Source organism: Oncorhynchus mykiss, chromosome 27, assembly GCF_057628025.1.
Source record: "Oncorhynchus mykiss isolate SJ-2025 chromosome 27, ASM5762802v1, whole genome shotgun sequence".
NCBI classification, from domain to species: Eukaryota; Metazoa; Chordata; class Actinopteri; order Salmoniformes; family Salmonidae; genus Oncorhynchus; species Oncorhynchus mykiss.
The window spans coordinates 47,107,501-47,131,314 of NC_143048.1; positions in this window are offsets into that span (position 1 = coordinate 47,107,501).

A 23,814-nucleotide genomic window follows, 5' to 3' on the forward strand; every position below is an offset into this window, starting at 1 on the left:
ATTGTCTCCACCCCCCTGCAGGTGTCGCCCATCTGCCTCATTATCCCCTGTGTATTTATACCTGTGTTCTCTGTTGGCAGTTCGTTTTGTTCGTTCAAACCTACCATCGGTTTTCCCCTTGCTCCTGTCCTGTCTATAGTACCTGTTTCCTAGTTTTCCCAGTTTTGACATTTCTTCCTGTTCTGACCCTGTCTACCGTCCTGTACCTTTGCCCCACTACTCTGGATTACCGACCTCTGCCTGACCTGAGCCTGCCTGCCTCAACTCCTCTTGATTACCGACCTCTGCCTGACCTGAGCCTGCCTGCCTCAACTCCTCTTGATTACCAACCTCTGCCTGACCTGACGCTGAGTCTGCCTCAACTCCTCTTGATTACCGACCTCTGCCTGACCTGAGCCTGCCTGCCTCAACACCTCTTGATTACCGACCTCTGCCTGACCTGACCCTGAGCCTGCCTCAACTCCTCTTGATTACCAACCTCTGCCTGACCTGAGCCTGCCTGCCTCAACTCCTCTTGATTACCAACCTCTGCCTGACCTGACCCTGAGCCTGCCTCAACTCCTCTTGATTACCGACCTCTGCCTGACCTGAGCCTGAGCCTGCCTCAACTCCTCTTGATTACCAACCTCTGCCTGACCTGAGCCTGCCTGCCTCAACTCCTCTTGATTACCAACCTCTGCCTGACCTGAGCCTGCCTGCCTCAACTCCTCTTGATTACCGACCTCTGCCTGACCTGAGCCTGCCTGCCGTATTGTACCTTTGCCTGCCCGTGTTCGATTTAATAAACTTTTGTTACTTCTACATTGTCTGCACCTGGGTTTTACCTTCAAACCTGATAGTACGAAATGGGCACGACTGACCCAGCAGACCTGGACCAGCTGTGCAACGCCATCTCCTCCCAAGGAGCCACCATCGGGAGACACGAGGAATTGCTTCGTGGCCTTATGGAAGGGGTCCAAACATTGGGCATTGGATAGTTTGCTGGAGCAATTCAGCTGGATGTCTGGGAGCCAGCCTACCACGGTGGTAACCCCACAGCCCCTCAGTTATCCAGCTGCTAACAGCGCCGTCTCATCGGTCACTGCAACCCCCACCCCCCCTCCCTCCTCCCCTCTCCCCGGTATGGGAACAACAGCCGGCCATATGTGTTAGTCTGGAGGGGTTCGTGGGAGAGGGGAGGGTTTTTTACGCCCAGTTCTCCGAGAGAGAAGCTAATCCAGCTTCGGCAGGACTCCTGAAGTGTGCCAGAATATGCGATGGATTTCCACATGTTGGCAGCGGAGAGTGCTTGGAACCAGGAAGCACTGTTCGATAAGTTCCAACACGGCACCTCGGAGGAGGTCAAGGACAAGCTTGCAGCTCGGGAGTTAACTACGTATCTCAATTCCCTCATCGCTTTGACCATCCGAATCGATGGGCAACTATGGGAACGACGGAGGGAGAGGAAATTCGACTTCGCCTTCACTTCCAGGGATTCTACCTTACCTCCTAGTCATCCCGGAAGTCCCTGACGATCCCGTTGCTGAGTGAACCCAAGGCTTCCCGTCCTTTCCCAGAGAGTCGCAGAAGACGGCTGGAGTCACCGCTTCCCGAGCCGATGCAACTAGGCAGAGCTGGGCTGTCGCCAGCGGAACGGCAGTACAGGATCAACACGAAGAGTTGTCTGTATTGTGTCCTCTTGTCCTTTAAAAAGACCAGACTCACTGGTAGGAGCGAGTACTCTGGTGGCCCAAATGGAGAACTTTCCAGCTTGCCTTGCTCATACCCCTTTTCATGTCATTCTGCTGTGGGGACACCAGTCTAAATCTCTCCGGGTCCTCATTGACTCTGGGGCCGATTGACTCTGGGGCCGATGAGCGATTTTAGACGCTACCCTGGAGCGCTGGATGGGCGCTCTATAGGCCGGGTCACTCATAATACCACTCCTATCAACCTACGGGTGTCAGGGAATCACAGCGAGACTATTCAATTCCTGCTCATCAATTCTCCTCAGATTTCCGTGGTATTGGGATTCTCCTGGCTCCAGTGACACAATTCCCTCATCAACTGGTCTACTGGTGCCATCATGGGCTGGAGTCCGTTCTGCCACGCCCAGTGTCTGAAGTTAGCGCAACCTGCCCCGTGACGTCTTTCTGGGGGCTCAGAAGGTGCCCTGGACCTCTCCGCCATTCCAGCGAAGTACCAGGACCTTTGGGAGGTGTTCAATAAGGCCCGGGACACTTCGCTTCCGCCGCACCGACCATATGACTACAAGAATGACCTTCTCCCTAGCACCACTCCAAGGATGTCTGTACTCTCTGTCGGGACTGGAGACCAAGGCTATGGACACCTACATTGGGGACTCCCTAGCTGCAGGATTTATTCGTCCTTCGTCCTCTACCGCTGGAACAGGGTTCTTCTTTGTGGAGAAGAAGGACAAGACCCTGTGCCTGTGCATAGACTACCGGGGACTCAATAACATAACGGTGAAGAACCGCTACACGCTACCACTTATCTCCTCAGCCTTCGAGCCGCTCCAGGAGCCCACCGTGTTTTCCAAGCTGGATCTACGGAACGCCTACCACCTGGTGCCGAAACGGGATGAGTGGAAAACCGCCTTCAACACGGCCAGCGGCCACCACGAGTATTTGGTCATGCCATTTGGCCTCACCAACGCCCCTGCTGTGTTTCAGGCTCTGGTAAAGGCTGTTCTCCACGACATATTTTTATTTATTTATTTATTAATTATCCAATTATCCAATTGTTTAGTAGCTACTATCTTGTCTCATCGCTACAACTCCCGTACGGGCTCGGGAGAGACGAAGGTTGAAAGTTATGCGTCCTCCGATACACAACCCAACCAAGCCGCACTGCCTCTTAACACAGCACCATCCAACCCGGAAGCCAGCCGCACCAATGTGTCGGAGGAAACACCGTGCACCTGGTAACCTTGGTTAGCGCGCACTGTGCCCGGCCCGCCACAGGATTCGCTGGTGCGCGATGAGACAAGGATTTCCCTACCGGCCAAACCCTCCCTAACTCGGACGACGCTAGGCCAATTATGCGTCGCCCCACGGACCTCCCGGTCGCGGCCGGTTACGACAGAGCCTGGGCGCGAACCCAGAGTCTCTGGTGGCACAGCTGGCACTGCAGTACAGGGTCCTTAACCACTGCGCCACCCGGGAGGCCTTTCTCTGCTTCATATTGAACCAGTTCATCTTCATCTACATTTATGACATCCTCTTCTTCGCCCGCTCCCTCCAAGAACATGTGCTCCACAGCAGACAGGTTCTTCAATGCCTCCTTGAGAACCAGCTGTTTGTTAAGGCAGAGAAGTGAGAGTTGCATCGCTGAACCATCCTTTTTCTGGGGTACATCATCTCCGCTGGGAGTGTCCACATGGATCCCGGGAAGGTGAGAGCTTTGGTGGATTGGCCCCAGCCTTCGTCCAGGGTTTAGCTGCAACATTTCCTGGGGTTCGCCAACTTCTATCGCCGTTTCATCCGGGGTTACAGCATCCTGGCTTCCCCCCCTGTCAGCACTCACCTCTCCCAAGATTCCGTTCACGTGGTCCCCAGCTGCTGACCGGGCATTCTGGGACCTCAATCACCGCCTCACCACTGCTCCTATCTTGGTTCATCCTGACCCTTCCCGTCAGTTCGTGGTGGAGGCCGATGCGTCTGATGTAGGAGTGGGGGCGGTCCTGCCCCAGCATTCTGCCCTGGACCCGAAGCTGCATCCACGTGCCTTCTCCCCATCGCCTCAACGCCACGGAGAAAAACTACAATGTGGGAAATCGTGAGCTTCTCCCAGTGAAGATGGCGTTGGAGGAATGGAGGCACTGGCTGGAAGGGGCGGAACACCCGTTCAGCATATGGACCTACCACAAAAATCTGGAGTATCTCCGCACCACCAAATGCCTCAACTCCAGGCAAGCTAGATGGACACTGTTGTTCACATGGTTCAACTTCTCCCTCTCATATTGGCCGGGGATCACAAAAACTGTCTCGCCATTATAGCCCCATGACTATTACCCTGGAGACCAAGGCCATCCTTCCCACCTTGTGCCTGGCAACGGCACTCAGCTGGGGTATAGGGAAACAGGTCCGGGAGGCGCAGCTGTCCCAGTCAAACCCCAGGGGGACACACACACCCTAACTCTACTACCACTATAGTATTAAACTCATGAATAATCTAACCCTAGTTCTCCTACCACTATAGCATGAAACTCATGAATAATCGAACCCCCATTCTCCTACCATTATAGTAACATGCTGTTACACTCATGAATAATCTACCCCTAACTCTACTACCACTATATTGCTAAAGTCATGAATAATCTAACCCTCATTCTCCTACTACTATATTAACATGCTAATGGACTAATGGAGGCTGTGTCCTCTCCTCCTTCTGAGAGACTAATGGAGGCTGTGTCCTCCCCCCCTCCTGAGAGGCTAATGGAGGCTGTGTCCTCTCCCCTCCTGATAGACTAATGGAGGCTGTGTCCTCCCCCACTCCTGATAGACTAATGGAGGCTGTGTCCTCTCCCTTCCTGAGAGGCTAATGGAGGCTGTGTCCTCTCCTCTCCTGATAGACTAATGGAGGCTGTGTCCTCTACCCCTCCTGATAGACTAATGGAGGCTGTGTCCTCTTCCCTACTGATAGACTAATGGAGGCTGTGTCCTCCCCCCCCTCCTGATAGACTAATGGAGGCTGTGTCCTCTCCCCTCCTGATAGACTAATGGAGGCTGTGTCCTCTACCCCTCCTGATAGACTGATGGAGGCTGTGTCCTCTCCCCTCCTGATAGACTAATGGAGGCTGTGTCCTCTACCCCTCCTGATAGACTAATGGAGGCTGTGTCCTCTCCCCTACTGATAGACTAATGGAGGCTGTGTCCTCCCTCCCTCCTGATAGACTAATGGAGGCTGTGTCCCCTCCCCTCCTGAGAGACTAATGGAGGCTGTGTTCTCTACCCCTCCTGAGAGACTAATGGAGGTTGTGTCCTCTAACCTCCTGATAGACTAATGGAGGCTGTGTCCTCCCCCCCTCTGAATGAGACCCTGTTCCCTGTATAGTGGGCTCTGAATGAGACACTGTTCCCTGTATAGTGGGCTCTGAATGAGACACTGTTCCCTGTATAGAGGGCTCTGAATGAGACCCTGTTCCCTGTATAGTGGGCTCTGAATGAGACACTGTTCCCTGTATAGTGGTCTCTGAATGAGACCCTGTTCCCTGTATAGAGGGCTCTGAATGAGAAAATGTTCCCTGTATAGAGGGCTCTGAATGAGACCCTGTTCCCTGTATAGAGGGCCCTGAATGAGACCCTGTATAGTGGGCTCTGAATGAGACCCTGCTCCCTGTATAGAGGGCTCTGAATGAGACCCTGTATAGTGGGCTCTGAATGAGACCCTGTATAGTGGGCTCTGAATGAGACCCTGCTCCCTGTATAGAGGGCTCAGAATGAGACCCTGTATAGAGGGCTCTGAATGAGACACTGTTCCCTGTATAAAGGGCTCTGAATGAGACACTGTTCCCTGTATAGAGGGCTCTGAATGAGACCCTGTATAGAGGGCTCTGAATGAGACCCTGTATATTGGGCTCTGAATGAGACCCTGTTCCCTGTATAGAGGGCTCTGAATGAGACACTGTTCCCTGTATAGTGAGCTCTGAATGAGACCCTGTATAGAGGGCTATGAATGAGACCCTGTATATTGGGCTCTGAATGAGACCCTGTTCCCTGTATAGAGGGCTCTGAATGAGACACTGTTCCCTGTATAGTGAGCTCTGAATGAGACCCTGTATAGTGGGCTCTGAATGAGACCCTGTATATTGGGCTCTGAATGAGACCCTGTTCCCTGTATAGAGGGCTCTGAATGAGACACTGTTCCCTGTATAGAGGGCTCTGAATGAGACCCTGTATAGAGGGCTCTGAATGAGACCCTGTATATTGGGCTCTGAATGAGACCCTGTTCCCTGTATAGAGGGCTCTGAATGAGACACTGTTCCCTGTATAGAGGGCTCTGAATGAGACACTGTTCCCTGTATAGAGGGCGCTGAATGCGACCCTGTATAGTGGGCTCTGAATGAGACCCTGTATATTGGGCTCTGAATGAGACCCTGTTCCCTGTATAGAGGGCTCTGAATGAGACCCTGTATATTGGGCTCTGAATGAGACACTGTTCCCTGCATAGAGGGCTCTGAATGAGACACTGTTCCCTGTATAGTGGGCTCTGAATGAGACCCTGTTCCCTGTATAGAGGGCTCTGAATGAGACACTGTTCCCTGTATAGAGGGCTCTGAATGAGACCCTGTTCCCTGTATAGAGGGCTCTGAATGAGACCCTGTTCCCTGTATAGAGGGCTCTGAATGAGACACTGTTCCCTGTATAGAGGGCTCTGAATGAGACCCTGTTCCCTGTATAGTGGGCTCTGAATGAGACCCTGTATATTGGGCTCTGAATGAGACCCTGTTCCCTGTATAGAGGGCTCTGAATGAGACCCTGTATAGAGGGCTCTGAATGAGACCCTGTATATTGGGCTCTGAATGAGACCCTGTTCCCTGTATAGAGGGCTCTGAATGAGACACTGTTCCCTGTATAGTGGGCTCTGAATGAGACCCTGTTCCCTGTATAGAGGGCTCTGAATGAGACACTGTTCCCTTTATAGAGGGCTCTGAATGAGACACTGTTCCCTGTATAGAGGGCTCTGAATGAGACACTGTTCCCTGTATAGAGGGCTCTGAATGAGACCCTGTATAGTGGGCTCTGAATGAGACCCTGTATATTGGGCTCTGAATGAGACCCTGTTCCCTGTATAGAGGGCTCTGAATGAGACCCTGTATAGTGGGCTCTGAATGAGACACTGTTCCCTGTATAGAAGGCTCTGAATGAGACCCTGTATAGTGGGCTCTGAATGAGACCCTGTATAGTGGGCTCTGAATGAGACCCTGTATATTGGGCTCTGAATGAGACCCTGTTCCCTGTATAGAGGGCTCTGAATGAGACCCTGTATAGTGGGCTCTGAATGAGACACTGTTCCCTGTATAGAGGGCTCTGAATGAGACCCTGTATATTGGGCTCTGAATGAGACCCTGTTCCCTGTATAGAGGGCTCTGAATGAGACCCTGTATAGAGGGGCTCTGAATGAGAGACTGTTCCCTGTATAGAGGGCTCTGAATGAGACCCTGTTCCCTGTATAGAGGGCTCTGAATGAGACACTGTTCCCTGTATAGAGGGCTCTGAATGAGACCCTGTATAGAGGGCTCTGAATGAGACCCTGTATAGAGGGCTCTGAATGAGACCCTGTATAGAGGGCTCTGAATGAGACCCTGTATAGAGGGCTCTGAATGAGACCCTGTATATTGGGCTCTGAATGAGACCCTGTATATTGGGCTCTGAATGAGACCCTGTTCCCTGTATAGAGGGCTCTGAATGAGACCCTGTATATTGGGCTCTGAATGAGACCCTGTATAGAGGGGCTCTGAATGAGAGACTGTTCCCTGTATAGAGGGCTCTGAATGAGACACTGTTCCCTGTATAGAGGGCTCTGAATGAGACACTGTTCCCTGTATAGAGGGCGCTGAATGCGACCCTGTATAGTGGGCTCTGAATGAGACCCTGTATATTGGGCTCTGAATGAGACCCTGTCCCCTGTATAGAGGGCTCTGAATGAGACCCTGTATATTGGGCTCTGAATGAGACCCTGTTCCCTGTATAGAGGGCTCTGAATGAGACCCTGTTCCCTGTATAGAGGGCTCTGAATGAGACACTGTTCCCTGTATAGAGGGCTCTGAATGAGACCCTGTTCCCTGTATAGAGGGCTCTGAATGAGACACTGTTCCCTGTATAGAGGGCTCTGAATGAGACCCTGTTCCCTGTATAGTGGGCTCTGAATGAGACCCTGTATATTGGGCTCTGAATGAGACCCTGTTCCCTGTATAGAGGGCTCTGAATGAGACCCTGTATAGAGGGCTCTGAATGAGACCCTGTATATTGGGCTCTGAATGAGACCCTGTTCCCTGTATAGAGGGCTCTGAATGAGACACTGTTCCCTGTATAGTGGGCTCTGAATGAGACCCTGTTCCCTGTATAGAGGGCTCTGAATGAGACACTGTTCCCTGTATAGAGGGCTCTGAATGAGACCCTGTATAGAGGGCTCTGAATGAGACCCTGTATAGTGGGCTCTGAATGAGACCCTGTATATTGGGCTCTGAATGAGACCCTGTTCCCTGTATAGAGGGCTCTGAATGAGACCCTGTATAGTGGGCTCTGAATGAGACACTGTTCCCTGTATAGAGGGCTCTGAATGAGACCCTGTATAGTGGGCTCTGAATGAGACCCTGTATAGTGGGCTCTGAATGAGACCCTGTATAGTGGGCTCCGAATGAGACCCTGTATATTGGGCTCTGAATGAGACCCTGTTCCCTGTATAGAGGGCTCTGAATGAGACCCTGTATAGTGGGCTCTGAATGAGACACTGTTCCCTGTATAGAGGGCTCTGAATGAGACCCTGTATATTGGGCTCTGAATGAGACCCTGTTCCCTGTATAGAGGGCTCTGAATGAGACCCTGTATAGAGGGGCTCTGAATGAGACACTGTTCCCTGTATAGAGGGCTCTGAATGAGACACTGTTCCCTGTATAGAGGGCTCTGAATGAGACCCTGTATAGAGGGCTCTGAATGAGACCCTGTTCCCTGTATAGAGGGCTCTGAATGAGACACTGTTCCCTGTATAGAGGGCTCTGAATGAGACCCTGTTCCCTGTATAGAGGGCTCTGAATGAGACACTGTTCCCTGTATAGAGGGCTCTGAATGAGACCCTGTTCCCTGTATATTGGGCTCTGAATGAGACCCTGTTCCCTGTATAGAGGGCTCTGAATGAGACACTGTTCCCTGTATAGTGAGCTCTGAATGAGACCCTGTATAGTGGGCTCTGAATGAGACCCTGTATATTGGGCTCTGAATGAGACCCTGTTCCCTGTATAGAGGGCTCTGAATGAGACACTGTTCCCTGTATAGAGGGCTCTGAATGAGACCCTGTATAGAGGGCTCTGAATGAGACCCTGTATATTGGGCTCTGAATGAGACCCTGTTCCCTGTATAGAGGGCTCTGAATGAGACACTGTTCCCTGTATAGAGGGCTCTGAATGAGACACTGTTCCCTGTATAGAGGGCGCTGAATGCAACCCTGTATAGTGGGCTCTGAATGAGACCCTGTATATTGGGCTCTGAATGAGACCCTGTTCCCTGTATAGAGGGCTCTGAATGAGACCCTGTATATTGGGCTCTGAATGAGACCCTGTTCCCTGTATAGAGGGCTCTGAATGAGACCCTGTTCCCTGTATAGAGGGCTCTGAATGAGACACTGTTCCCTGCATAGAGGGCTCTGAATGAGACACTGTTCCCTGTATAGTGGGCTCTGAATGAGACCCTGTTCCCTGTATAGAGGGCTCTGAATGAGACACTGTTCCCTGTATAGAGGGCTCTGAATGAGACCCTGTATAGAGGGCTCTGAATGAGACCCTGTATATTGGGCTCTGAATGAGACCCTGTATATTGGGCTCTGAATGAGACCCTGTTCCCTGTATAGAGGGCTCTGAATGAGACCCTGTATATTGGGCTCTGAATGAGACCCTGTATAGAGGGGCTCTGAATGAGAGACTGTTCCCTGTATAGAGGGCTCTGAATGAGACACTGTTCCCTGTATAGAGGGCTCTGAATGAGACACTGTTCCCTGTATAGAGGGCGCTGAATGCGACCCTGTTCCCTGTATAGAGGGCTCTGAATGAGACCCTGTATATTGGGCTCTGAATGAGACCCTGTATAGAGGGGCTCTGAATGAGAGACTGTTCCCTGTATAGAGGACTCTGAATGAGACACTGTTCCCTGTATAGAGGGCTCTGAATGAGACCCTGTTCCCTGTATAGAGGGCTCTGAATGAGACCCTGTTCCCTGTATAGAGGGCTCTGAATGAGACACTGTTCCCTGCATAGAGGGCTCTGAATGAGACACTGTTCCCTGTATAGTGGGCTCTGAATGAGACCCTGTTCCCTGTATAGAGGGCTCTGAATGAGACACTGTTCCCCGTATAGAGGGCTCTGAATGAGACCCTGTTCCCTGTATAGAGGGCTCTGAATGAGACCCTGTTCCCTGTATAGAGGGCTCTGAATGAGACACTGTTCCCTGTATAGAGGGCTCTGAATGAGACCCTGTTCCCTGTATAGTGGGCTCTGAATGAGACCCTGTATATTGGGCTCTGAATGAGACCCTGTTCCCTGTATAGAGGGCTCTGAATGAGACCCTGTATAGAGGGCTCTGAATGAGACCCTGTATATTGGGCTCTGAATGAGACCCTGTTCCCTGTATAGAGGGCTCTGAATGAGACACTGTTCCCTGTATAGTGGGCTCTGAATGAGACCCTGTTCCCTGTATAGAGGGCTCTGAATGAGACACTGTTCCCTTTATAGAGGGCTCTGAATGAGACACTGTTCCCTGTATAGAGGGCTCTGAATGAGACACTGTTCCCTGTATAGAGGGCTCTGAATGAGACCCTGTATAGTGGGCTCTGAATGAGACCCTGTATATTGGGCTCTGAATGAGACCCTGTTCCCTGTATAGAGGGCTCTGAATGAGACCCTGTATAGTGGGCTCTGAATGAGACACTGTTCCCTGTATAGAGGGCTCTGAATGAGACCCTGTATAGTGGGCTCTGAATGAGACCCTGTATAGTGGGCTCTGAATGAGACCCTGTATAGTGGGCTCTGAATGAGACCCTGTATAGTGGGCTCTGAATGAGACCCTGTATATTGGGCTCTGAATGAGACCCTGTTCCCTGTATAGAGGGCTCTGAATGAGACCCTGTATAGTGGGCTCTGAATGAGACACTGTTCCCTGTATAGAGGGCTCTGAATGAGACCCTGTATATTGGGCTCTGAATGAGACCCTGTTCCCTGTATAGAGGGCTCTGAATGAGACCCTGTATAGAGGGGCTCTGAATGAGAGACTGTTCCCTGTATAGAGGGCTCTGAATGAGACACTGTTCCCTGTATAGAGGGCTCTGAATGAGACCCTGTATAGAGGGCTCTGAATGAGACCCTGTATATTGGGCTCTGAATGAGACCCTGTTCCCTGTATAGAGGGCTCTGAATGAGACACTGTTCCCTGTATAGAGGGCTCTGAATGAGACACTGTTCCCTGTATAGAGGGCGCTGAATGCGACCCTGTATAGTGGGCTCTGAATGAGACCCTGTATATTGGGCTCTGAATGAGACCCTGTTCCCTGTATAGAGGGCTCTGAATGAGACCCTGTATATTGGGCTCTGAATGAGACCCTGTTCCCTGTATAGAGGGCTCTGAATGAGACACTGTTCCCTGTATAGAGGGCTCTGAATGAGACACTGTTCCCTGTATAGAGGGCGCTGAATGCGACCCTGTATAGTGGGCTCTGAATGAGACCCTGTATATTGGGCTCTGAATGAGACCCTGTTCCTTGTATAGAGGGCTCTGAATGAGACCCTGTTCCCTGTATAGAGGGCTCTGAATGAGACACTGTTCCCTGCATAGAGGGCTCTGAATGAGACACTGTTCCCTGTATAGTGGGCTCTGAATGAGACCCTGTTCCCTGTATAGAGGGCTCTGAATGAGACACTGTTCCCTGTATAGAGGGCTCTGAATGAGACCCTGTTCCCTGTATAGAGGGCTCTGAATGAGACCCTGTTCCCTGTATAGAGGGCTCTGAATGAGACACTGTTCCCTGTATAGAGGGCTCTGAATGAGACCCTGTTCCCTGTATAGTGGGCTCTGAATGAGACCCTGTATATTGGGCTCTGAATGAGACCCTGTTCCCTGTATAGAGGGCTCTGAATGAGACCCTGTATAGAGGGCTCTGAATGAGACCCTGTATATTGGGCTCTGAATGAGACCCTGTTCCCTGTATAGAGGGCTCTGAATGAGACACTGTTCCCTGTATAGTGGGCTCTGAATGAGACCCTGTTCCCTGTATAGAGGGCTCTGAATGAGACACTGTTCCCTTTATAGAGGGCTCTGAATGAGACACTGTTCCCTGTATAGAGGGCTCTGAATGAGACACTGTTCCCTGTATAGAGGGCTCTGAATGAGACCCTGTATAGTGGGCTCTGAATGAGACCCTGTATATTGGGCTCTGAATGAGACCCTGTTCCCTGTATAGAGGGCTCTGAATGAGACCCTGTATAGTGGGCTCTGAATGAGACACTGTTCCCTGTATAGAGGGCTCTGAATGAGACCCTGTATAGTGGGCTCTGAATGAGACCCTGTATAGTGGGCTCTGAATGAGACCCTGTATAGTGGGCTCTGAATGAGACCCTGTATAGTGGGCTCTGAATGAGACCCTGTTCCCTGTATAGAGGGCTCTGAATGAGACCCTGTATAGTGGGCTCTGAATGAGACACTGTTCCCTGTATAGAGGGCTCTGAATGAGACCCTGTATATTGGGCTCTGAATGAGACCCTGTTCCCTGTATAGAGGGCTCTGAATGAGACCCTGTATAGAGGGGCTCTGAATGAGAGACTGTTCCCTGTATAGAGGGCTCTGAATGAGACACTGTTCCCTGTATAGAGGGCTCTGAATGAGACCCTGTATAGAGGGCTCTGAATGAGACCCTGTATATTGGGCTCTGAATGAGACCCTGTTCCCTGTATAGAAGGCTCTGAATGAGACACTGTTCCCTGTATAGAGGGCTCTGAATGAGACACTGTTCCCTGTATAGAGGGCGCTGAATGCGACCCTGTATAGTGGGCTCTGAATGAGACCCTGTATATTGGGCTCTGAATGAGACCCTGTTCCCTGTATAGAGGGCTCTGAATGAGACCCTGTATATTGGGCTCTGAATGAGACCCTGTTCCCTGTATAGAGGGCTCTGAATGAGACCCTGTTCCCTGTATAGAGGGCTCTGAATGAGACACTGTTCCCTGCATAGAGGGCTCTGAATGAGACACTGTTCCCTGTATAGTGGGCTCTGAATGAGACCCTGTTCTCTGTATAGAGGGCTCTGAATGAGACACTGTTCCCTGTATAGAGGGCTCTGAATGAGACCCTGTTCCCTGTATAGAGGGCTCTGAATGAGACCCTGTTCCCTGTATAGAGGGCTCTGAATGAGACACTGTTCCCTGTATAGAGGGCTCTGAATGAGACCCTGTTCCCTGTATAGTGGGCTCTGAATGAGACCCTGTATATTGGGCTCTGAATGAGACCCTGTTCCCTGTATAGAGGGCTCTGAATGAGACCCTGTATAGAGGGCTCTGAATGAGACCCTGTATATTGGGCTCTGAATGAGACCCTGTTCCCTGTATAGAGGGCTCTGAATGAGACACTGTTCCCTGTATAGTGGGCTCTGAATGAGACCCTGTTCCCTGTATAGAGGGCTCTGAATGAGACACTGTTCCCTTTATAGAGGGCTCTGAATGAGACACTGTTCCCTGTATAGAGGGCTCTGAATGAGACACTGTTCCCTGTATAGAGGGCTCTGAATGAGACCCTGTATAGTGGGCTCTGAATGAGACCCTGTATATTGGGCTCTGAATGAGACCCTGTTCCCTGTATAGAGGGCTCTGAATGAGACCCTGTATAGTGGGCTCTGAATGAGACACTGTTCCCTGTATAGAGGGCTCTGAATGAGACCCTGTATAGTGGGCTCTGAATGAGACCCTGTATAGTGGGCTCTGAATGAGACCCTGTATAGTGGGCTCTGAATGAGACCCTGTATAGTGGGCTCTGAATGAGACCCTGTTCCCTGTATAGAGGGCTCTGAATGAGACCCTGTATAGTGGGCTCTGAATGAGACACTGTTCCCTGTATAGAGGGCTCTGAATGAGACCCTGTATATTGGGCTCTGAATGAGACCCTGTTCCCTGTATAGAGGGCTCTGAATGAGACCCTGTATAGAGGGGCTCTGAATGAGAGACTGTTCCCTGTATAGAGGGCTCTGAATGAGACACTGTTCCCTGTATAGAGGGCTCTGAATGAGACCCTGTATAGAGGGCTCTGAATGAGACCCTGTATATTGGGCTCTGAATGAGACCCTGTTCCCTGTATAGAAGGCTCTGAATGAGACACTGTTCCCTGTATAGAGGGCTCTGAATGAGACACTGTTCCCTGTATAGAGGGCGCTGAATGCGACCCTGTATAGTGGGCTCTGAATGAGACCCTGTATATTGGGCTCTGAATGAGACCCTGTTCCCTGTATAGAGGGCTCTGAATGAGACCCTGTATATTGGGCTCTGAATGAGACCCTGTTCCCTGTATAGAGGGCTCTGAATGAGACCCTGTTCCCTGTATAGAGGGCTCTGAATGAGACACTGTTCCCTGCATAGAGGGCTCTGAATGAGACACTGTTCCCTGTATAGTGGGCTCTGAATGAGACCCTGTTCTCTGTATAGAGGGCTCTGAATGAGACACTGTTCCCTGTATAGAGGGCTCTGAATGAGACCCTGTTCCCTGTATAGAGGGCTCTGAATGAGACCCTGTTCCCTGTATAGAGGGCTCTGAATGAGACACTGTTCCCTGTATAGAGGGCTCTGAATGAGACCCTGTTCCCTGTATAGTGGGTTCTGAATGAGACCCTGTATATTGGGCTCTGAATGAGACCCTGTTCCCTGTATAGAGGGCTCTGAATGAGACCCTGTATAGAGGGCTCTGAATGAGACCCTGTATATTGGGCTCTGAATGAGACCCTGTTCCCTGTATAGAGGGCTCTGAATGAGACACTGTTCCCTGTATAGTGGGCTCTGAATGAGACCCTGTTCCCTGTATAGAGGGTTCTGAATGAGACACTGTTCCCTTTATAGAGGGCTCTGAATGAGACACTGTTCCCTGTATAGAGGGCTCTGAATGAGACACTGTTCCCTGTATAGAGGGCTCTGAATGAGACCCTGTATAGTGGGCTCTGAATGAGACCCTGTATATTGGGCTCTGAATGAGACCCTGTTCCCTGTATAGAGGGCTCTGAATGAGACCCTGTATAGTGGGCTCTGAATGAGACACTGTTCCCTGTATAGAGGGCTCTGAATGAGACCCTGTATAGTGGGCTCTGAATGAGACCCTGTATAGTGGGCTCTGAATGAGACCCTGTATAGTGGGCTCTGAATGAGACCCTGTATATTGGGCTCTGAATGAGACCCTGTTCCCTGTATAGAGGGCTCTGAATGAGACCCTGTATAGTGGGCTCTGAATGAGACACTGTTCCCTGTATAGAGGGCTCTGAATGAGACCCTGTATATTGGGCTCTGAATGAGACCCTGTTCCCTGTATAGAGGGCTCTGAATGAGACCCTGTATAGAGGGGCTCTGAATGAGACATTGTTCCCTGTATAGAGGGCTCTGAATGAGACACTGTTCCCTGTATAGAGGGCTCTGAATGAGACCCTGTATAGAGGGCTCTGAATGAGACCCTGTTCCCTGTATAGAGGGCTCTGAATGAGACACTGTTCCCTGTATAGAGGGCTCTGAATGAGACCCTGTTCCCTGTATAGAGGGCTCTGAATGAGACACTGTTCCCTGTATAGAGGGCTCTGAATGAGACCCTGTTCCCTGTATAGAGGGCTCTGAATGAGACACTGTTCCCTGTATAGAGGGCTCTGAATGAGACCCTGTTCCCTGTATAGTGGGCTCTGAATGAGACCCTGTTCCCTGTATAGTGGGCTCTGAATGAGACCCTGTATATTGGGCTCTGAATGAGACCCTGTTCCCTGTATAGAGGGCTCTGAATGAGACCCTGTTCCCTGTATAGTGGGCTCTGAATGAGACCCTGTATATTGGGCTCTGAATGAGACCCTGTTCCCTGTATAGAGGGCTCTGAATGAGACCCTGTATAGAGGGCTCTGAATGAGACCCTGTTCCCTGTATAGAGGGCTCTGAATGAGACCCTGTATAGAGGGCTCTGAATGAGACCCTGTATAGAGGGCTCTGAATGAGACCCTGTTCCCTGTATAGAGGGCTCTGAATGAGACACTGTTCCCTGTATAGTGGGCTCTGAATGAGACACTGTTCCCTGTATAGTGGGCGAGAGAATGAGACCCTGTTCCCTGTATAGAGGGCTCTGAATGAGACCCTGTATAGAGGGCTCTGAATGAGACCCTGTATAGAGGGCTCTGAATGAGACCCTGTATAGTGGGCTCTGAATGAGACCCTGTTCCCTGTATAGTGGGCTCTGAAGGAGACCCTGTTCCCTGTATAGAGGGCTCTGAATGAGACCCTGTTCCCTGTATTTTATTTATTTATTTTATTTTACCTTTATTTAACCAGGTAGGCAAGTTGAGAACAAGTTCTCATTTACAATTGCGACCTGGCCAAGATAAATCAAAGCAGTTCGACAGATACAACGACACAGAGTTACACATGGAGTAAAACAAACATACAGTCAATAATACAGTATAAACAAGTCTATATACAATGTGAGCAAATGAGGTGAGAAGGGAGGTAAAGGCAAAAAAGGCCATGGTGGCAAAGTAAATACAATATAGCAAATAAAACACTGGAATGGTAGTTTTGCAATGGAAGAATGTGCAAAGTAGAAATAAAGATAATGGGGTGCAAAGGAGCAAAATAAATAAATAAATTAAATACAGTTGGGAAAGAGGTAGTTGTTTGGGCTAAATTATAGGTGGGCTATGTACAGGTGCAATAATCGGTGAGCTGCTCTGACAGTTGGTGCTTAAAGCTAGTGAGGGAGATAAGTGTTTCCAGTTTCAGAGATTTTTGTAGTTCGTTCCAGTCATTGGCAGCAGAGAACTGGAAAGAGAGGCGGCCAAAGAAATAATTGGTTTTGGGGGTGACTAGAGAGATATACCTGCTGGAGCGTGTGCTACAGGTGGGAGATGCTATGGTGACCAGCGAGCTGAGATAAGGGGGGACTTTACCTAGCAGGGTCTTGTAGATGACATGGAGCCAGTGGGTTTGGCGACGAGTATGAAGCGAGGGCCAGCCAACGAGAGCGTACAGGTCGCAATGGTGGGTAGTATATGGGGCTTTGGTGACAAAACGGATTGCACTGTGATAGACTGCATCCAATTTGTTGAGTAGGGTATTGGAGGCTATTTTGTAAATGACATCGCCAAAGTCGAGGATTGGTAGGATGGTCAGTTTTACAAGGGTATGTTTGGCAGCATGAGTGAAGGATGCTTTGTTGCGAAATAGGAAGCCAATTCTAGATTTAACTTTGGATTGGAGATGTTTGATGTGAGTCTGGAAGGAGAGTTTACAGTCTAACCAGACACCTAAGTATTTGTAGTTGTCCACGTATTCTAAGTCAGAGCCGTCCAGAGTAGTGATGTTGGACAGGCGGGTGGGTGCAGGTAGCGATCGGTTGAAGAGCATGCATTTAGTTTTACTAGTATTTAAGAGCAATTGGAGGCCACGGAAGGAGAGTTGTATGGCATTGAAGCTTGCCTGGAGGGTTGTTAACACAGTGTCCAAAGAAGGGCCGGAAGTATACAGAATGGTGTCGTCTGCGTAGAGGTGGATCAGAGACTCACCAGCAGCAAGAGCGACCTCATTGATGTATACAGAGAAGAGAGTCGGTCCAAGAATTGAACCCTGTGGCACCCCCATAGAGACTGCCAGAGGTCCGGACAACAGACCCTCCGATTTGACACACTGAACTCAATCAGAGAAGTAGTTGGTGAACCAGGCGAGGCAATCATTTGAGAAACCAAGGCTGTTGAGTCTGCCGATGAGGATGTCGTGATTGACAGAGTCGAAAGCCTTGGCCAGATCAATGAATACGGCTGCACAGTAATGTTTCTTATCGATGGCGGTTAAGATATCGTTTAGGACCTTGAGCGTGGCTGAGGTGCACCCATGACCAGCTCTGAAACCAGATTGCATAGCAGAGAAGGTATGGTGAGATTCGAAATGGTCGGTAATCTGTTTGTTGACTTGGCTTTCGAAGACCTTAGAAAGGCATGGTAGGATAGATATAGGTCTGTAGCAGTTTGGGTCAAGAGTGTCCCCCCCTTTGAGGAGGGGGATGACCGCAGCTGCTTTCCAATCTTTGGGAATCTCAGACGACACGAAAGAGAGGTTGAACAGGCTAGTAATAGGGGTGGCAACAATTTCGGCAGATAATTTTAGAAAGAAAGGGTCCAGATTGTCTAGCCCGGCTGATTTGTAGGGGTTCAGATTTTGCAGCTCTTTCAGAACATCAGCTGAATGGATTTGGGAGAAGGAGAAATGGGGAAGGCTTGGGCGAGTTGCTGTTGGGGGTGCAGTGCTGTTGACAGGGGTAGGAGTAGCCAGGTGGAAAGCATGGCCAGCCGTAGAAAAATGCTTATTGAAATTCTCAATTATGGTGGATTTATCAGTGGTGACAGTGTTTCCTATCTTCAGTGCAGTGGGCAGCTGGGAGGAGGTGTTCTTATTCTCCATGGACTTTACAGTGTCCCAGAACTTTTTTGAGTTAGTGTTGCAGGAAGCAAATTTCTGCTTGAAAAAGCTAGCCTTGGCTTTTCTAACTGCCTGTGTATAATGGTTTCTAGCTTCCCTGAACAGCTGCATATCACGGGGGCTGTTCGATGCTAATGCACAACGCCATAGGATGTTTTTGTGTTGGTTAAGGGCAGTCAGGTCTGGGGAGAACCAAGGGCTATATCTGTTCCTGGTTCTAAATTTCTTGAATGGGGCATGTTTATTTAAGATGGTTAGGAAGGCATTTAAAAAAAATATCCAGGCATCCTCTACTGACGGGATGAGGTCAATATCCTTCCAGGATACCCCGGCCAGGTCGATTAGAAAGGCCTGCTCGCTGAAGTGTTTCAGGGAGCGTTTTACAGTGATGAGAGGAGGTCGTTTGACCGCTGACCCATTACGGATGCAGGCAATGAGGCAGTGATCGCTGAGATCTTGGTTGAAGACAGCAGAGGTGTATTTAGAGGGGAAGTTGGTTAGGATGATATCTATGAGGGTGCCCGTGTTTAAGGCTTTGGGGAGGTACCTGGTAGGTTCATTGATAATTTGTGTGAGATTAAGGGCATCAAGTTTAGATTGTAGGATGGCTGGGGTGTTAAGCATGTTCCAGTTTAGGTCGCCTAGCAGCACGAGCTCTGAAGATAGATGGGGGACAATCAGTTCACATATGGTGTCCAGAGCACAGCTGGGGGAAGAGGGTGGTCTATAGCAGGCGGCAACGGTGAGAGACTTGTTTTTAGAGAGGTGGATTTTTAAAAGTAGAAGTTCAAATTGTTTGGGAACAGACCTGGATAGTAGGACAGAACTCTGCAGGCTATCTTTGCAGTAGATTGCAACACCGCCCCCTTTGCCAGTTCTATCTTGTCTGAAAAGGTTGAAGTTTGGAATTAAAATGTCTGAATTTTTGGTGGTCTTCCTAAACCAGGATTCAGACACAGCTAGAACATCCGGGTTGGCAGAGTGTGCTAAAGCAGTGAATAGAACAAACTTAGGGAGGCTTCTAATGTTAACATGCATGAAACCAAGGCTATTACGGTTACAGAAGTCGTCAAAAGAGAGCGCCTGGGGAATAGGAGTGGAGCTAGGCACTGCAGGGCCTGGATTCACCTCTACATCGCCAGAGGAACATAGGAGGAGTAGAATAAGGGTGCGGCTAAAAGCAATAAGAATTGGTCGTCTAGAACGTCTGGAACAGAGAGTAAAAGGAGGTTTCTGGGGGCGATAAAATAGCATCAAGGTATAATGTACAGACAAAGGTATGGTAGGATGTGAATACAGTGGAGTTAAACCTAGGTATTGAGTGATGAAGAGAGAGATATTGTCTCTAGAAACATCATTGAAACCAGGAGATGTCATTGCATGTGTGGGTGGTGGAACTAATAGGTTGGATAAGGTATAGTGAGCAGGACTAGAGGCTCTACAGTGAAATAAGCCAATAAACACTAACCAGAACAGCAATGGACAAGACATATTGACATTAAGGAGAGGCATGCTTAGTCGAGTGATCAAAAGGGTCCAGTGAGTGGAGAGGTTGGTTGAGGGTCACGGTGATTTAGACAGCTAGCCAGGCCATCGGTAGCAAGCTAGCATAGGATGGAGGTCTGTTGTTAGCCACCTCTTGCGTTCGGTCAGTAGATTAGTGGGGTTCCGTGAGGTAGAGGGGATTAATCCAAATCACACAACAACAACAAAAATAAGAACAATAGATATAGTTATAGAGGCCCAAGAAGAAAACATAATAATAATAAAAATAAATAAATTGTCCGATTGTCTATTCAGATAGCAGCCGGTAAGACAGCTAACGGTTAGCGGGCCGCAGATGGGCGTTCAGGTAACGTCGCGACGGAGGAGCCAGCCGGATCTCCTTCAGGTAGATAATGTCGGCAGTCCAGTTGTGAAGGCCCGGTGGGGCTCCGCGTAGGCAGTAAAACGGGTCCGGATAGGTGACTGCAGCCCAGGAGTGAATGATGGAACTCAGGAGTGATTGACGGAGCTGGCTAGCACCGGAATAATTGATGTTTGCTCCGGAATCGACGAAAGCCGATTGTCACACAGATAGCAGCTAGCCAGCTGTGAGATCCGGGTGTGAATGTCCAGAGAGCAGTTGAAATCCAGGGACACGGAGAGAAAAATTGGTCCGGTATGTTCCGTTCCGAGCCGCGCTGCGCCGTACAAAACTAGCGATAGATTTTCAAGCTAAAGGATAGCTGATGACCACAAACCGTGGTTAGCTGAATACTAACGATTTGCCAGTAAAGAAGCTAACTAGCTTCTGATGAGCTTCTAGATTAGCTTCTGGGCTAGCTCCTAGCTAGCTTCTGGCTAGCTTCTTGGAGTTTCTGGCTAGCTTCTTGGAGGATTACAGATCTGAGGTAAATAATACTTTTTTATAAATATAAATTGGTGAGGCGGGTTGCAGGAGAGTGTTTTGAAGATGAGTTGATGGAAAATAAAAATAAAATGTATGTGAAAAAAGTTGTAAATATATATATATGTACAGGACACGACAAGACGAGGACAAAAGACGTCTGAACTGCTATGCGATCTTGGTGAAAGTATAGAGGGCTCTGAATGAGACCCTGTTCCCTGTATAGAGGGCTCTGAATGAGGCCCTGTATAGTGGGCTCTGAATGAGACCCTGTTTCCCCTGTATAGAGGGCTCTGAATGAGACCCAGTATAGTGGGCTCTGAATGAGACCCTGTTCCCTGTATAGTGGGCTCTGAATGAGACCCTGTTCCCTGTATAGTGGGCTCTGAATGAGACCCTGTATAGAGGGCTCTGAATGAGACCCTGTTCCCTGTATAGAGGTCTATGAATGAGACACTGTATAGTGTGCTCTGAATGAGACACTGTATATAGGGCTCTGAATGAGACCCTGTATATAGGGCTCTGAATGACACACTGTTCCCTGTATAGAGGGCTCTGAATGAGACCCTGTTCCCTGTATAGTGGGCTCTGAATGAGACCCTGTTCCCTGTATAGTGGGCTCTGAATGAGACCCTGTATAGTGGGCTCTGAATGAGACCCTGTGTAGTGGGCTCTGAATGAGACCATGTATAGTGGGCTCTGAATGAGACCCTGTTCCCTGTATAGTGGCCTCTGAATGAGACCCTGTTCCCTGTATAGAGGGCTCTGAATGAGACCCTGTTCCCTGTATAGAGGGCTCTGAATGAGACACTGTTCCCTGTATAGTTGGCTCTGAATGAGACCCTGTTCCCAGTAGAGTGGGCTCTGAATGAGACCCTGTTCCCTGTATAGAGGGCTCTGAATGAGACCCTGTTCCCTGTATAGTGGGCTCTGAATGAGAACCTGTATAGAGGGCTCTGAATGATACCCTGTATAGTGGGCTCTGAATGATACCCTGTATAGTGGGCTCTGAATGAGACCCTGTATAGAGGGGCTCTGAATGAGACCCTGTTCCCTGTATAGAGGGCTCTGAATGAGACCCTGTATAGTGGGCTCTGAATGAGACACTGTATAGTGGGCTCTGAATGAGACCCTGTTCCCTGTATAGTGGGCTCTGAATGAGACCCTGTATAGAGGACTCTGAATAAGACCCTGTTCCCTGTATAGAGGGCTCTGAATGAGACACTGTTCCCTGTATAGTTGGCTCTGAATGAGACCCTGTTCCCAGTATAGTGGGCTCTGAATGAGACCCTGTTCCCTGTATAGAGGGCTCTGAATGAGACCCTGTTCCCTGTATAGTGGGCTCTGAATGAGAACCTGTATAGAGGGCTCTGAATGATACCCTGTATAGTGGGCTCTGAATGATACCCTGTATAGTGGGCTCTGAATGAGACCCTGTATAGAGGGGCTCTGAATGAGACCCTGTTCCCTGTATAGAGGGCTCTGAATGAGACCCTGTATAGTGGGCTCTGAATGAGACACTGTATAGTGGGCTCTGAATGAGACCCTGTATAGAGGACTCTGAATGAGACCCTGTTCCCTGTATAGTGGGCTCTGAATGAGACCCTGTTCCCTGTATAGTGGGCTCTGAATGAGACCCTGTATAGAGGACTCTGAATGAGACCCTGTTCCCTGTATAGAGGGCTCTGAAAGAGACCCTGTATAGTGGGCTCTGAATGAGACCCTGTATAGAGGGCTCTGAATGAGACCCTGTTCCCTGTATAGAGGGCTCTGAATGAGACCCTGTATAGAGGGGCTCTGAATGAGACCCTGTATAGTGGGCTCTGAATGAGACCCTGTTCCCTGTATAGTGGGCTCTGAATGAGACCCTGTTCCCTGTATAGAGGGCTCTGAATGAGACCCTGTTCAATGTATAGAGGGCTCTGAATGAGACCCTGTTCCCTGTATAGTGGGCTCTGAATGAGACCCTGTATAGAGGGCTCTGAATGATACCCTGTATAGTGGGCTCTGAATGAGACCCTGTATAGAGGGGCTCTGAATGAGACCCTGTTCCCTGTATAGAGGGCGAGAATGAGACCCTGTTCCCTGTATATTGGGCTCTGAATGAGACCCTGTATAGAGGGCTCTGAATGATACCCTGTATAGTGGGCTCTGAATGAGACCCTGTTCCCTGTATAGAGGGCTCTGAATGAGACCCTGTTCCCTGTATAGTGGGCTCTGAATGAGACCCTGTATAGAGGGCTCTGAATGATACCCTGTATAGTGGGCTCTGAATGACACCCTGTTCCCTTTATAGAGGGCTCTGAATGAGACACTGTATAGTGGGCTCTGAATGAGACCCTGTTCCCTGTATAGTGGGCTCTGAATGAGACCCTGTATAGAGGGGCTCTGAATGAGACCCTGTTCCCTGTATAGAGGGCTCTGAATGAGACCCTGTTCCCTGTATAGAGGGCTCTGAATGAGACCCTGTTCCCTGTATAGAGGGCTCTGAATGAGACCCTGTTCCCTGTATAGAGGGCTCTGAATGAGACCCTGTATAGTGGGCTCTGAATGAGACCTTGTATAGTGGGCTCTGAATGAGACCCTGTATAGAGGGCTCAGAATGAGACCCTGTACAGTGGGCTCTGAATGAGACCCTGTATAGAGGGCTCTGAATGAGACACTGTATAGTGGGCTCTGAATGAGACCCTGTGTAGTGGGCTCTGAATGAGACCATGTATAGTGGGCTCTGAATGAGACCCTGTTCCCTGTATAGAGGGCTCTGAATGAGACCCTGTTCCCTGTATAGAGGGCTCTGAATGAGACACTGTTCCCTGTATAGTTGGCTCTGAATGAGACCCTGTTCCCAGTATAGTGGGCTCTGAATGAGACCCTGTTCCCTATATAGAGGGCTCTGAATGAGACCCTGTTCCCTGTATAGAGGGCTCTGAATGAGACCCTGTTCCCTGTATAGTGGGCTCTGAATGAGACCCTGTATAGAGGGCTCTGAATGATACCCTGTATAGTGGGCTCTGAATGATACCCTGTATAG